The following is a 15,602-nucleotide window of genomic DNA, read 5'->3' as shown; positions in this document are numbered from 1 at the left end:
CCAGGTATTACTTTTTCTTTTTTTTTTTTAACGCATTGAGGGTTTCTGGCAAACTTGCATTGAACAAGGCTCTCAGCACCAGTTTTCCAAAAGCATTCACTTGTTTCATGTCTCTGCATCACATTTTGGTCATTCTTGCAGTATTTCAAACTTTTCATTATTACTATCTTTGTTTCGGTGACCTGAGATCACTGGTCTTAGACGTTACTATTTTAATTATTAGGGGATGCCATGAGCCATGACTACAGAACGCAATCAATAAATGTTGTGACTGTTCCACTGACTGGCCCATCCTCCCCTCCCTGCCCCTCCTCAGAGCTTCTTGGTCTCTGAGACACAACAGTATTGAAATTAGGCCAGTTAGTAACCCTGCAATGGCCTCTAAATGCCCAAGTGAAAGGAAGAGCTGCACGTCTCTCACTTTAAATGGAAAACTAGAAATGATGAAACCAGTGAGGAAGGCGTGTTGAAAGCTGAGATGGGCTGAACGCGGGGCCTCTTGTGCCAAACGGTTAGCCAGGTTGTGAATGCGAGGGACAAGTTCTTGAAGGAAATTAAAAGTGCTGCTCCAGTGAACACATGAATGAGAAGAAAGGGCAGCAGCCTTATTGCTGATATGGAGAAAGTTCTAGTGGTCTGGAATGAAGATCAAACCAGCCACAACATTCCATGAAGCCAAAGCCTGATCCAGAGCAAGGCCCCAGCTCTCTTCAGTTCTGTGCAGGCTGAGAGAGGGGAAGAAGCTGCAAGAGAAAAGTCTGAAGCCAGCAGAGGTTGGTTCATGAGGTTGAAGGCAAGAAGTTGTCTCCAGAGCATACAAGTGCCAGGTGAGGCAGCAGGTGCTGAGGAAGAAGATGCAGCAAGTCACCCAGAAGGTCTAGCTCAGAGGATTCTGAAAGGTCGGGCACACTAAGTAACAGAATTTCAATGCAGGTGAAACAGCCTCCTCTTGGAAGAAGATGCCCTCTTGGACTTTCAGAGCTGAGAAGTCAGTGCCTGGTTTCAAAGCTTCAAAGGACAGGTTGACTCTCTTGTCAGGGGCTCATGTAACTGGTGACGTTCCCTTAAAGCCAACACTCACTTACTCTTCTGAGAATGAGAGGGCCCTTCAGAATGATGCTAAATGTACTCTGCCTGTGCGCTACCAGCAAAACAACAAAGTCTGTATGGCAGCACATCTGTTTGCAACATGGTTTACTGAATATTTTAAGCCCACTGTTGAGACGTACCACTCAATAAAAAAAAGAAAGAAAGAAAGAAAAAAAGAAGATTCCTTCTGAAATGTTACTGCTCATTGATCGTGCATCTGTTTACCCAAGAGCTCTGATGGAGATATACAACGAGATCAAGGTTGCTTTTGTGCCTGCTCACACAGTGTCCACGCTGCAGCCCATGGGTCCAGCAGTAATTTGGACTTTCAAGTCTTACTATTTAAGAAACTGATTTTGAAAGCTGTAGCTGCCATAGATAGTGATTTCTTTGATGGATATGGGCAAGACAGATTGAAAACCTTCCAGATAGGACTTACCATTCTAGGTGCCATTGAGAATATTCATGATTCATGGGAAGAAATCGAAATATCAACATGGTATTCCAAAGGAGTTGGGAAGAAGTGGATTCCAACAATCACAGATGCCTTTGATGGGCTCAAGGCTTCAGCGAAGGAAGTAAGAGCAGATGTGGTGGAAATGGCAAGGGAATTCGAATTAGACGTGGAGCCTGGAGATGTGAGTGAATTGCTACCATCTTGTGATAAAACCTGATTGGATGAGGCGTTTCTTCCTATGGATGAGCCAAGAAAGTGGTTTCTTGAGATGGAAGGTACTCCTGGTGAAGGTACTGTCAAGATTGTTGAAAGGACAACCCAGAGTTTAGAATATTACACCAACTTAGCTGGATAAGCAGTTGTAGAGTTTGTGAGGATAGATCCCAATTCTGAAAGAAATTCTCCTGTGGATAAAATCCTGTCAAATGGCACCGCATGCTACAAATGCTTCATGGAAGGAAGAGTCAATGGACGCAGCGAACTTTACTGTTGTCTCGTTTTAAGAAATGGCCGCAGCCACCCCAGCCTTCAGCAACCACCGCCACCAGATCCGTCAGCAGCCATCGACATGGAGGCGAGACTCTCTACCAGCAAAAAGATTATGACTCTGGAAGCTCAGATGATAGTTAGCATTTTTTAGCAATAAAGTATTTTTAAATTAGGCTTTGTGCATTTTTTTAGACATAATGCTATTACACACTTAACAGACTGCAGTATAGTGTAAACATAACCTTTATATATATTTTTGAAATGCAAAAATTCATTTGACTCTCTTTGTTGTGACACTCACTTTATTGCAGAGGTCTAGAACCAAATCCACAATATGTCGAAGTCAGAGTCACCGTAACAGTGTGCTGGTGGCCATCTAGAACATAAGAAAAGGAGTATCAGGTGGGGAACTTCCTGGTCTGGGGGAAATCTGCTACCCAGGTGGGTACAAAGAGGACAGTTTAGTGGTCCAGGAACATTGACTGAGTATAGGAAGCTCGGTCCTAATTCTGAATAGTGTTGGCCCCAAGGTCAACTTGGAGTAACAGCGAGGTGTTAAGGTGTCAAATCCTGTAAATTAAGCTAGATTTCAGTTTTCTCCAGGAATCTTTCCAAGGGTGACTAATGTCTGTGGTTAAATCCAGGGGTCGAGGGGAAGGATATGAGTCCAGCAAAGAGATAGGTAAGAACTCGGTGGGGTCCTTTGCCTTTATGTTAGTGGGTTGGGTTGAGGGTGTGGGTTCTGGTCCTAGACAGGAGTCTTCAGAGGGCGAGCAAATAGAATTAAGGCTTCTTCCTTGAGGTGCTGCTTAGGCAGATACCTAATCCCAGAATGAAGCCAACATACTAGGTGGGTTCAGCTCGAACTTTGGAGCTATTCAAGAACCAGAATCTTCCTCAGCAGATTTGGGACCCATATAATTTTTGGCTGATAAAGATACCTTCAAGTGAGACCAGAGATCTGGGTCGGGGTCACAGGACTCAGAGATTAGGAGTAGGTCAAGTTCAAATTCTCTGGATACAGACTATTGCTTCCGGCCATTCAGGGACAGACAGGCTGGAACCTGTGCGTGGAGACCATCAATAGATCTGGTTGTGAGGAGCTGGGGATGAAAGATATGGAGGAGGGGTGCCTGGGTGGCTCAGTGGGTTAAGTGTCTGCCTTCGGCTTAGGTCATGATCCCAGGGTCCTGGGATGGAGCCCCACATCAGGCTCTCTGCTCAGGAACCTGCTTCTCCCTGCTTCTCCCCCTGCTTGTGCTCTCTCTCTGTCAAATAAATAAATAAAATCTTTTTTTTTTTTTTTTTTTTTTTTAAGAAAGATATGGAGGAACAAAATAGGGGCTGACACTCTTGGCTCATAGTCACACTAAGACTCATTTTTGAGCTGCACACTGTCAACTTTTTATTGAGTATCTGCTATCTTCCACATATCAGATCAGGTTCTTTAATTCCCTTAACTCTTATAATAACTTCGTGGGGATAGTTTATGATTTGAATCTGAGAAGACCAAGAGTATAATAATTTATCCAAGATTATGGCAATAATAATTATTGGAACACAAATCCAAATGTTTATGTTTCCACAGGGAAGGTGTATTTTGTTTCCTATTGCTGCTGTAACAAATTATCACAAATTTAGTGGCTTAAAATGGCACACATTTATTCCCTTACGGTTCTGGAGGTCAGAAGTCTAAAATCAAGGTGTTGGCAGGTTGGTTCCTCTTGGAGACTAAAGGGCAGAAATTGTTGCCTGGTTTTTTTGTTTTTTGTTTTTTTTTTTTACTTCCAGAGGCCACTTGCATCCCTTGGCTTGTGACCTCTCCTCTTGCTTCTGTCTTCACATCTCCTGCATTGGTTCTAATCTCCTGCTTCCCTCTTATAAGGACTTTTGTATTAGACAGGGACCCCCTCGATAGTTCTCCCATCTCAAGATCTTTAACTTTTCTCATGTGCAGATTCCCTTTGACTGTGTAAGGTAACATGTTTGCAGGTTCTAGGAACTAGGAAGTAGACTTCGGGTGGTGGAAGGGGGACATTATTCTGCCTATGGCAAGGGGGAACGGAGGGAGGGGTTTAGAGCTGGGGAGGCAAAGGTGACAGACAGAAGGGAAACTGTGATAGTCCTCTGCGGCTGATGTGGGGCAGGGAGAGGGGGTGGGCACAGGCGTCCCTCCGCATGCTGACACTTCAGTGGAGGATGCCTGAGGGGGAGAAGTTCTTAATAGGAAAGTCCATCGCTAGAGGGGTCTCAGGGCTGCCTGGAAGCTGCAGGGTCTAGAGACAAATGGCCAGACCAGTTCTCTGCAACAGCATCTCGTAGCTAAAGAAGAGGCCATAAAGGTGATGGGCATCCTGTAGAAATGCCCACCTACTCCCCTCGGCTTTCTGGAAACATATCAGCCAGGATTCTTGTGTGACCTCATAGAGTAGGGGAAGGGGTCCCCCCAACAGATGGAGATTGAACATCGGGTTGAGCTGACCAGGGGGATTGAAACAAGATGAGATAGCATCATGTTTAGGAGATTTTAAAGGAATATGGCATCGGAGCTCAGTATCGTGGTTTTAGAGTCCTACTCTTGGAGTTGCAAACTTCGGCCAGGGCCACGGGAGGTAGGGGGCCGCAGAGGGCAGAGAACAACACGTCTTCAGCCAGTGTGCTCCAAGCCACCTCTACCACCAGGACTGAAGACGAAGAACATCCATCCCACTTCCAAATGCTCCTTAGCTCAGCGGCCAAACCGACACCCAACAACCTGCTAGCGAGTCAGGCTCCTTCGATAGTGCCTGAATGACAATAACCGCATTAATAAGTATATCCAGCAGGGGGGACAAAAAGGTGGTAGGGTATTCCCGAGAGGAAAATTAATTTCTTTTTATAATCCGCCGTAGTTTATTTCACATATTCATGACCCGCCCAGTATGTTTTTTCTTTATGACGAGCCATAAAAATGACAAAATACATTAGCCAAGTTCTTCGTTTCTGCTAAAATGACCATATTCAAAAATAATAACAGAGACTTGTATCAGCGATGCAAAAGATGCATGAAGTAATTGGGGCTTAATTTGTACACAAACTGTCAAGGCAGTTTTCCTCACGGCCTGCATCTTCTGAATTCATTAGTCTCTAATTACGGCCAGTGGGGACCAGCAGTTAGAAGGTTAAAGAGGTTCTGACAGGCCTAATCATTGCTCAGGAAGCTGAAAATGTATGCAAAGTCTCAGCAGATGGGGTGAGAGCAGCTTCTGCCAAGTGATAACTGTTATTCCTTTGCACCTCCAAAGCTGTCATCCTAATAGGCACATTTTAAATTTATTAATGCTCTAGTTACAATGCATACACAGTCTCTAATGGTATGTCATTCTGAGTATATAAACTGAGCAATTAACACATATTACCTGGTAATGGTAAAATTATTTGTTGCCTGTTTGATTTTTTCTTTTTCCTTTTTTTTTTTTTTTTTTTTTTTTGGTTGTCTCCTATTCCAATAAGAATTGTCCCAGGAAATCTTCCCTTTGTTAAAATGGAAGCAAAGCTACACCGAAGATGGGTTTCTCTTTCTAGTTGGGTATCACCATTGATCTGAATGTCTTCGTCCAGCCTTTCTGTGCTCTGATCTGTCTCGTCCCTCACAGACTTCTGACCTCCAGTGTCAGAATCCAGGAGTGAAAAACCACTCTAGTTGAGATGCTTCGTCGGACTTTTGGGAAGAGGCAGAGAACTTCAAGTTGGGATGAAATGCCCCTTCAAAGTGAGAAAAGACCGAAGGTCGTAGTTCTTGTTCATGACTTTACCCTAAGTCCTAAAAGGAGAGGTGATGTGTACGTTGCAATTTCTGATTTGACAGTCATCGATATCTTACCCTTCCTTGGTGGCCTCCCTGACTTCTATCTTGATTGCTTTAAGGCTAACTAATCACCAGCAAACAGGGTGTGTGTGTGTGTGTGTGTGTGTTTAACAAACGAGGTCTCTTGTCTTTCCTGTGACTATAGCCATGACATGGGAAGAGCCTTTAATTAAATGCAGCACTTAGCGCAACAATTGTTTGCATGTAGGAGGCCACAGAAATGGAGACAGCTGGAATGGATAGTCCCTAAATTGTAGGCTTTGTCAGGACTACAAGATTCATAAGCAGTCCTAATAGCATGATAAGGTGTTAATCTTAGCAACAGAGCAATTATCTGTCTAGTGACTGACCGCCACTCTCTGTAGCCACTAGCCCGTGGCAGTTAATTGATTTACACTGTATAGAAGTCATATAACAACAACAACAACAAAAATGTCGCAGAGACTTTATGTTAATTAAAAACTGAGATTACATTTCCCTATGAGGTGATGTGTTTGAGATTTTCATACCACCCAGAAAAGATAGCCAACTATTTGGCAATAAGTTTTCTTTGCCTGAGACTCAATAACCCATCATCCATCGTGGTTCCTTCAGTGGCTGGAAGAGCTGCCCCGGCTAGATAACACACTCGAGTTGTGTGACCTCAGACAAGTGTCCTCATTGCTCTGAGCTTCCGTGGCTTCATCTCCAAGGTGAGAAGTGGATTCTAGACCATCTCTGACCTCCAAGATCTTTCTTCGTTCTGAGAGTCCGGGCTTCTCAGAGTCTGCGGGCTGTGCAGCCAGGAAAGAATAACACCATTGAGCGGGAGTCATAGTTCGGAGCAAGTCAGCTCTTTTATCTTCTACTTCCCATTTCCAACTTGGAAGTTTAATCTGCTTTCTGACCATCCTGTTTATTTATAACTTTTTTTTTTATATGTGCACAGTGGATTTTTTCCGGCCCCTTTGCTGTATTTTTGCTATACGATAAAGCTATTCATTTCCAGAGATTTAAAAAACCGTCTCAGCATCTCTTTAATGGGAAATCCAATGAAGAGAGTCTAGACAGGCCCTGCGGCATCCGCTTACTTGGTGTGATGTGGCACTGTAGGGAGAAGGGGCCTCCTGGGGGCTCTGTGGATGGTGGATATGGGGGTCTGCTCATGTGGCCTCACCTATGCCTGTGAGAGTGGACCCCAGTTTGTGTCCCTGGTTTCCCAGTTTGTGGAGCGGATGCACTGGGCGGACTGCTCCCTCACGTCTCTTTCATCAGCAGCTTTTGATGACTCTTATTCATTCTGAGGAAAAGGAATTTTCTTGAAATTATAGCCTTTGAAGGTACATGAGTTTAGAGAGAGAAAGAGAGGCCCCGAAAGCCGTTTATAGGAGCAGAGTCTGGCTGGGAAAGCCTAGCATTTTGTGGATGGCAAGTCATGGTGTAGGGCCATGAGTTACTCTTCAGTGAAAAGAAAAATAGTGGTCAAGATTAGTAGGCAAAGAAAGCAAAATGGTTGATTCCATTCTCTTGGTCTTGGAATCTACCATTCACTTGCCTATCTTGGGGCTGCCTTTCCCCCAAGTAAACTCTCCTGGAAGTGGCCTCTGCTTGTAAGGTGAAGGGAGTGTGGCCACAAGGGACTGCTTTTACCCAGAGTCTTAGTTGTCACGCGTCAGCAGGCTTCCAGTGGAGGGTCTTAGGAACACGCAGGGGTCCGGGGAAACTGTTCCCAGCATCCTGAACTTACACTTACTTTGCCCAGTGACACACACGCTAAAGACCCCCATCATGGAAGGTCCCTGGAACTGTGACCACCTCAGAGTCACATAGGCTTACTGTTAATCTTAGCAGAGAAGAAAATTAAGAGTGTGCAGTAGAAATCTATGCACGTAATTTCCAGACTCAGTTCTGGAGGCTGGTTCCTAGAAGCAGCGTAGAACCTGGATCCAGCCTGCCTCAGTGCCAGTCCTGGCTCTACCTCGTGTCCGCGCATCCATGGGCAGGACCCTTTGCTTTTCCATGCCTCAGTTTCTCTCTTCTAGGGAGAATAATGGCACTTTCCCCCTAAAGCTGTTCTGAGGATTAAAGGAGTTAATGGATGGAAAGTTCTCAGGAAGTCCTGGTTGAAAATTTTGCTGTGGTCAATTCTGGACCATCTACGAGCAGGCTATGTATGGGTATGTTGTACAGCAGCAGAAGGCCCCATACATGTTGAACTCTAGTGCTGTTAGCTTGACAGTGAAGCTCAAGCTAACTTGAACAAAGAGCCCTACCTTTTCATTTTGTACTGGATTCCCCAAATTCTGTAGCTACTTCTGTCCACAAGGCTGTGGTGCTAAAATCTGAACTCTGTATACTGTTGACCCCAAGATGGCCAACCTTTGCATTACCTTGTTGAGAAAGGTCAGATTTTCCTTTAAAAGAATTTGGCTCAGACTTGAGCTAAAGTATGTATTTTATGCACATTTGTGAGGGGTCAATGATTACTGGTCTTTAGTGATATAATTTGATAGTAATATTGTTCATTTCTATTTATGCTTCAAAGGTAGGATTGAACTTCCACCTTGCTCAACATTCAAGTGAAGTGAGATCTTGAACTTTAAAAATTAAAGTATGATTCTGGGGCACCTGGGTAGCTCAGTCAGTTAAGCATCTGACTCTTGATTTTGGCTCAGGTCATGATCTCAGGGTTGTGAGATCCAGCCCTGCCTCTAGCTCTAAGCTCAGTGGGGAGTCTGCTTGGGATTCTCTCTCTGCCTCAGATCAATCAATCTTTTAAAAAATAAAAGAAAAAAATAAATTAAAGTGTGATTCTGAATTTCTTGTATTGGAGTGTCTGGGTGGCTCAGTCATTAAGCATCTGCCTTTGGCTCAGGTCATGATCCCCAGGGTCCTGGGATTGAGCCCTACATTGGGCTCCTTGCTCTGCGAGAAGCCCGCTCCTCTGTCTCCCACTCCCCCTGCTTGTGTTCTCTCTCTGGTTGTCTCTCTTTCTGTCAAATAAATAAAATCTTCAATCAATCAATCAATCAATCAATTTCTTGTATTAATTTCTAGTTGTTTTTTATAGATTCATCATTTTTTACCCTAAAAATGGAGATAATATAAGTTCTCTGCATTCTCTAAAGTGCCCTTGATAGTCTTGGCAACTAGTGATTAGTTAGGAAATAATTTTAAAGTTACCCAATAAGATGATTGCTCACCTCATGAGGGATGGTAAAGGTATCTGGAAAACAATGAAGTGGATATACAATCAGCCCCTCCTCCCATCACATATGTTGACTGAGCTCAGTTTATGAGATTTGATTAAAATTTAAAAGCCAGGTTGGGGGTGGAGGGGTACTGCAGTGAATTTTTGTGGAAATTTCCAGCAACCATTCCATAAAGAAAAAGGGCTCTTCCTGATAACATTCCACCATTGGCCCTTATAAAATCCCAGCCTAGGAGAGCTGGAATGTGGAATTTCAGAAATCATTTTCTCACCACCTCATTTGCATTTGAAGAGACTGATGCCACAAAGGTAGAGTTATCTGAAAGTTACACAGTTCGTTGGTGTTTAACAAGGGTTCACGGTGTCCTGGGTCATGGGATGGAGGATGGTCCATGCGGTGGGCAGAGTCGCAGGGCACAGATGGGTTACCTTGGGCAACCCAGTGATGATGGGCCAGGAGCAGTATGCAGAATGGGCATTAACTATTTCACAGAACAATGACAAGGACATCTCAGTCTCAAGTGAGTTTCCATCTCACACTGAGGAGAGGCTTGAGATTTCTTCAGCTCATGTTTTCTCCCTCCCAGCTCTCATCTTCATTTCAGCCACATGTTTTGTGGGAGACCTGCACTCTAAGTGTGCCTTCAAATCTTTCTGTATTAACATTTAGACCAGCAGCCTTTGCACATGATATCGGAGTATTGGCAGTCTTTGTTTCCAGCGCTGTGAAAGGTAAGTCCTGTATAGCTGTGAGGAGGGGACCTGGGGGTGATCCCTGGAAGCATTTGATGATTCCAAAGGAAGGGTGGCATGGAAGTCAAGCATATTATTGATGCTTCAGAGCCTTGACTATAACCCAGGAGTCTGACTTCCCCAGATGCCTGGAAACTCCTTTTGAAATTGGTTCCATTTATCTTTTTACTTGTTCTCTTACTTGGAGAGACATACCCCCAACCCCCTTCCCTTACTCCTTCTCTGGTCGGGCACTGCCTGGAGGGGGCAGAGGCCTGCTGGGAGCAGGACCCCAGTGTCTCCTGTCCGTTCTCCCCTTGAGAAAGGCAGCAGGCCCCAGGCAGCCTGTTTGTACCACTACCAACAGAGCAGGATGCGGGCAAGAAAACACATGGCGGGGGGGGGGGGGGATTCCCCATTTCTTGGCAGAGTAGATGCTGTGATTTTTTTTTTTTTTCCAGAATGCACATATCTTTAGGTGCCACCTGTCAGGTGAGAGGGTTGAGAACCTGGGCATCTGAACTCCATTTACCAGATGGAGCTGAGATAACAAGTGAGGTCAGGGTGGGGGGAGGGGTGGGTAAGTCAGTGGCTGCATAAATTCGGTTGCTCACTTGAGGATGTGAGGCAGACACAGCCCTTCAACTGGGCTGGGAGAGAGGGTCTGCCATGAGGGAGGCAAAGGGCTCTCACAGGATCAGTGAGGGAACAGAGCCTTATGGTATGACTTGATGACAGTTTTTGGTGCAATTGTATTCCATTAGTAGGCGTGGGGATCCAAGAACTTTCTCACTGCCACCTTGGATGTCCCTAGTGTTTGTTGACTTTGTGCTTATGGTGTTCTTCAGAGCTTTGAGCAATCGAAGCTAAATCTTGACAGGAGTGAGGTGCCCCCTCACCTCAAGCTCAAAGCTGACATTGGGAAGGTAGTGGCTCCTGAGGGTCCTTTTCCAAAACTAAAATCTCAGAGATATCTGGCCTTTCCTCTAACCAGCTGTGTAAACTTTGAAGCTACTTTAGTCCCTTTTGTACCGCAGTTTCCTCAACTGAATGTGATGATGAAATTCATACCTGCCTCACAGAGCTGTTAAGTCATCTAGACATAAGGTAATAAATGTGAAAGAGCTTAGAATAGTGCTTGGTGCTTCGTAAGATATTAAAGAAAGTCTGTGATTGTTTTTACCATTATTGTCGTGCGTGTGTGTGCGTGTGTGTGTGTGTGTGTGTGTGTGTGTGTGTGTGTAATAACCAGCACCAGAGATGCCATAGTTCCTGCATGAAAAACAAAGTCTTAGTGCTTTGGATAGACAGAATGGAAGGAGAGAAATTGGCCCCTTGCTCTGGAATTCTCCATCCTGATAGGAAAGGTTATCCTACTTAAGGAAAGTTCCTAAAATGACAAACTCATTCAGAGGCACACTCCTTTAGTCCCATATCATTCTTAAACTGTTGGCCCAGTTGGTCAGTCACCAAGTGTCCTTTGGGCTCTCACAGGGTATAGAGCTAAGGGTCTTGTACATTCATTCACAAATTCATTCATTCATCTAACGAATATTTATTGAGTGTCTATTATGTGCCAGGCACTAAGATAGAGCACTGAGCTAGACAACAAAAATTCTTACCCTCAGAGAATTTAGATTCTAGTTGAAAGACAGACAGTAAACACACATGCAATTATATAATATAATATCATGTGGCGAGTATATGATATAAAACAGGGTGAAGGGATAAGTATTACCTGAGAATGGGATGGTCTGGGAAAGCCTTTCCAGAAGGGGCAATATCTGAACAGACCTGGGGATGAGCAGAGCAAGAGTGTTAGAGCAGAGACAATGGGACTTATGAAGGCCATGGGGTACATTGGAGTGAAAAAGGCAAAGGAGATGAAGGTCGAGCCAGGCAGGGGGCAGAAAATAGGGTGAGGAGTTTAGATTTTGTTCCGGGTGTGACAGGAAGACACTGGAGGACTTGGAGAGGAGACGGTGGCATGATATGACCAATGGTTTGGAAAGATCACAGTGACTTCTGTCCAGAGAACAGATGACAGGATTATAGGGAGTCCCAGAGGCAGAGCAGGAGTGAGGATGTATGCCATTGCATTAAATTAATCTGGGTGACAGCCCCAGGAGGTCCGAGTGGGATGTGAGAAGAGGGGTAGCGCTAATGGACTGTCTTCTGCAGCACGAGAGAGAGAGAGAGAGAGAGAGATGGAGCGAAGACTTCGAGGGTCTTGATCCACACAATTGGAAGAATCAAATTGTCTTGAGCAGAGACGGGGAAGACGGGAGAGGAGCCCACGTGGCAAGGAAGGCAGATCCCTGCTCTGAATCCCTCGTGTTCAAGATGCTGACTAGACACGGAGGTGGAGGTGTCCGGGAGGAGCCAGATAAGTGAGTCTGGAGCTCGAGGGGGTCAGGAAGTGGAGGCACAGATCTGGGAGTTAGCAAGGACGTAGCATTGGGCACAACCGTTGAGACAGCCATTTCATAGGTGAAAAGACTGAATATCACGTTTCTTATGGTTCCACCTGATCTTTAAATCCATCAGTGAGAGAGATCGAGTAATAGAGAAGAGGTCCAAAGGACAAAGCCCCGAGTTACTCCATCTATTAGGAATCAGGAAGAGAAGGAAGACCCAGCCAAGGAGTGTCCTATAGGAAACCAGGAGCTTGTGGCCCCTGGAAACCAAATAGAGAATGGGCTTCAAGGTTAGTCAGAGTATATATTGTATTTCAGGCCCACCATCTTCATCCCTAGCCTACCTCTCTGGCCCAAGCACCTGAGATTCCCCCATAGGCAAAAGGGGCACCACAAGGGGGAAAAAGTCTGCAGAAACAGGGAACACAGGTCAATCTCGCTCTCACTTTTTCCTCCAGAATGCTTCCCCTTCAATTTTCCCTTCGTAGTCAGCTGTCCTTCTTGACCTCCATTTGTCTCTGTCACCTACTCCCCGGAACTTTATCCCTCTCTGGGTCCCATGCCATCTGGCTCAGTGCTGGGCACACACTGGGCTCCATCTATCCAGCCCTCCTTCACCCTACGGAAGCCCAGAGAGAAACAGGCACTGCAGAGAAAACGCTGTTAATCTTTTACTCAAAGCCCACCCTGAAGTAACATTCCTTATTTGTGCTAATTGTGGGCAGTCAGTGTGGTAAAATCACATACTTACCCGGAAATCTGCTGTCTGTTATGTAAAAACATTCGAGACTAGCTCTAGGTTCCAGTCTTTATTTTCTCTCCCTCTTCCTTGTGTCCATCTCTGGAATCTCCTTCCCTCACATACCCAAGCAACCTAGCCAACCACCGGCATCTTGCTACCCCATGAAGATATCTTGACCTTCCCGCTTCTCGCTCCTGGTCCCCAGACACTCCTTCCTCACAGTTCCTGGCGCCACTCAGATCTCATTGTCTTTATCACTCATCCCCCAGGAGGTGAAATGACCAGGAACAGGAAATACACACCTCCTACTGCTGGGGGACGAGTGGCTTCCTAGGAGACTGGCATGGGAGGGAATGGAGGTAAGCCACCGCCCTCAAAGCAAGGAGCTGGGGAGAGGTGGCCTCCGTGGAGAATTCTGTTCATGTTAACACTGTCATTTGAGAAAAATAGGACAATAGCATTCGGTGTCTCCTGAGGACAGCCTCTTCATGATAGGCTTGGGCCAGAGCGGAAGGCTAGGGATGAAGATGGTGGGCCTGAAATACTTGCTGCAGGGCAGAGGGCTTGGGAGGTGGGATTTTCAAAGTCTGTCAGTTCCCACTAGGCAGGTAGCTGATGACACGACTTCAGTAGAAGGCGCTCTCTGAACTAGTTTGCTCTCACCCCAAAACACATTGAGGGATTCAGGTTTCCCAAGGAAGGGCCAGCATGACTCCTCTCCCCTCAGCCTTGAGGGACCCTTGCTCCCATGCTACTGTGTGTGGAAATGCTAGAGTTCCACCCTCAGAGCACATTACCCAAGACGCCAAGTGCACCTGAGAATGCCTATGGGCTTCCGCCAGTCAGAGATTTGGTTTCATGTGTCTCGTTGGCCACAGCCATGTGTGGGAGGGAGGTGGCCTGGGCAAAGTGACAGACTTCATGGAGGCTCTCTGATGAAGGCCGGGCCCCCAACCACAGGCACAGAAGCTATGTTGTCCTTGATGACACAGTCATGCGTACTCCACTGGGAGCCTCTGCCAAATTCTAGAAGGGAAGAGAGAGAGAGGGAGAGAATGAGAGAGAAAGAGAGAATAGAGAGGTCCACTGCCACTCGTCTGAAGGGTCTCTACTTCATGCCATTTGTTTCCCTTCTGAGATTGCTCTCCTTTTTCCCCCAGGGAGACCAAGGAACAGTCCTAAGGCAGACTTTTTCCATGAAGAGGCCAGAGTCTCCCTCCACCCCGCCAGGGCATCTGTTGGAGGCCTGCTCAGGTTCGGATACACTTACATACGGAAAGGCAGGGAGGATGGAGGAGTCCAGAGGTCTCTGGGCATCGCTGGGCGGGGGTCTAACCATCCTTGCCTACATCAGTGCTGTCTGCTGATGCTTTTCTCATACAGACCGCATCAACTTCAAGCCAGTCATCCAGAACCCCCTTGGCATAACGACCAACTGCCTGCCTTCCCTACCATTAATCAGTGTCTGCTAATTAGGGAACAAACAGTTGCTTATCTACCAACACCCGACCCCACAGCAGCTAAATGAATCACTCTGATGAAAAAATGACTTGTTTATCAAATCCTATTTGCGTCTCTTTTATATCCCCATTTCCTCTAGATGTGATGACTCCAAGTGGTACGGTATTAGTATAGGAACTTCCGCCTTGAGGAGCACAGGGCTTGGTTCTATTTCTGGGCTGAGACAACAGCAGCACAGATGCTAATAATTCCTCAGCTCAGGAGCATTTTCTATGTGCCAGCACCTCACATCCATTATCTCATTGAATTCTCACAAAAATCCCTTGAAAGTAAATATTCTTATCTTCATTTATATTTAAGGAAACGGACACTCAAGAAAGTTTGAGCCAACCCACTGAGGTCACACAGGTGGTATATGAGTCCTGGGTCCTCTTAGTCCAGAGGTTCTCACAGTGTGGCCTTTGAACCACTGACATCCGAAGAACCCGGGCACTTTTTCACCATCAGATCCCAAGACCCCCTCTTAGGCCCAGGGAATGGGAATCCCTGGATGTGGTCTTGGAATCTGCATTTGAAAACGCATTCCCCAGGAGACTCATGTAGGCACCAAATTTTGAGAATCACGATCTCTGGCCTTTGTTTTAAACACACTCTCTGATGGTAGTGGCCGAGGAGTCAGACGTAGGGGAGGGAGTGCGTGGCTAACCCTAGCAGCAGACCTGGCCTCCGCCAGCCAAGGGGAAAACTGGAGGCAGACTTGTGTTGTATATTTGATTGAGCTTATGCTCTTTATTTAATCTCTCTTGACTTCTGTTTCCTCATTTGTCAACCAGGAGTGATACTTTTTTAGGCATATGTGAGGATCGAAGGAGACGATGTACAGAAAGTAGAAGAAAATGGTAGACGTCAAAAGCTCCCTACAAATGCCTAGGATGTTACTTGTGGGCTGGCGTGGAGCCTGGGGAGGCAACCAGGGTGCGGGCACATTGCTGGGTGCTTTGTGTGGAGACGGGGTAGGGGGAGAACAAAGAACTCTCTAGGAGCTGGAAATCTTGGGGATCGGTCCAACCTTCGATCCTTCAAAAGAAATCACTCCTTTTTGGCCAAGGAGGCACACTTTCTATCCGGTTCTGGCCCCCACTTACCAAGCTGTTTCGCATGGGACCTAAGCGTGCTTT

At 45.9% G+C, this 15,602-nt stretch overlaps 1 pseudogene; it reads left to right on the top strand.

Annotated features, from left to right (window-relative positions):
* The first annotated feature begins 374 nt into the window (after positions 1-374).
* LOC125085412 (tigger transposable element-derived protein 1-like) lies at positions 375-2,151 on the top strand (annotated as a pseudogene).
* The last annotated feature ends 13,451 nt before the right edge of the window (positions 2,152-15,602 follow it).

This window comes from Lutra lutra, chromosome 15, assembly GCF_902655055.1.
Source record: "Lutra lutra chromosome 15, mLutLut1.2, whole genome shotgun sequence".
Taxonomy (NCBI): Eukaryota; Metazoa; Chordata; class Mammalia; order Carnivora; family Mustelidae; genus Lutra; species Lutra lutra.
The sequence above is the reverse complement of the archived record's forward strand: the minus strand, read 5'-3'. Positions and strand labels throughout refer to the sequence as shown.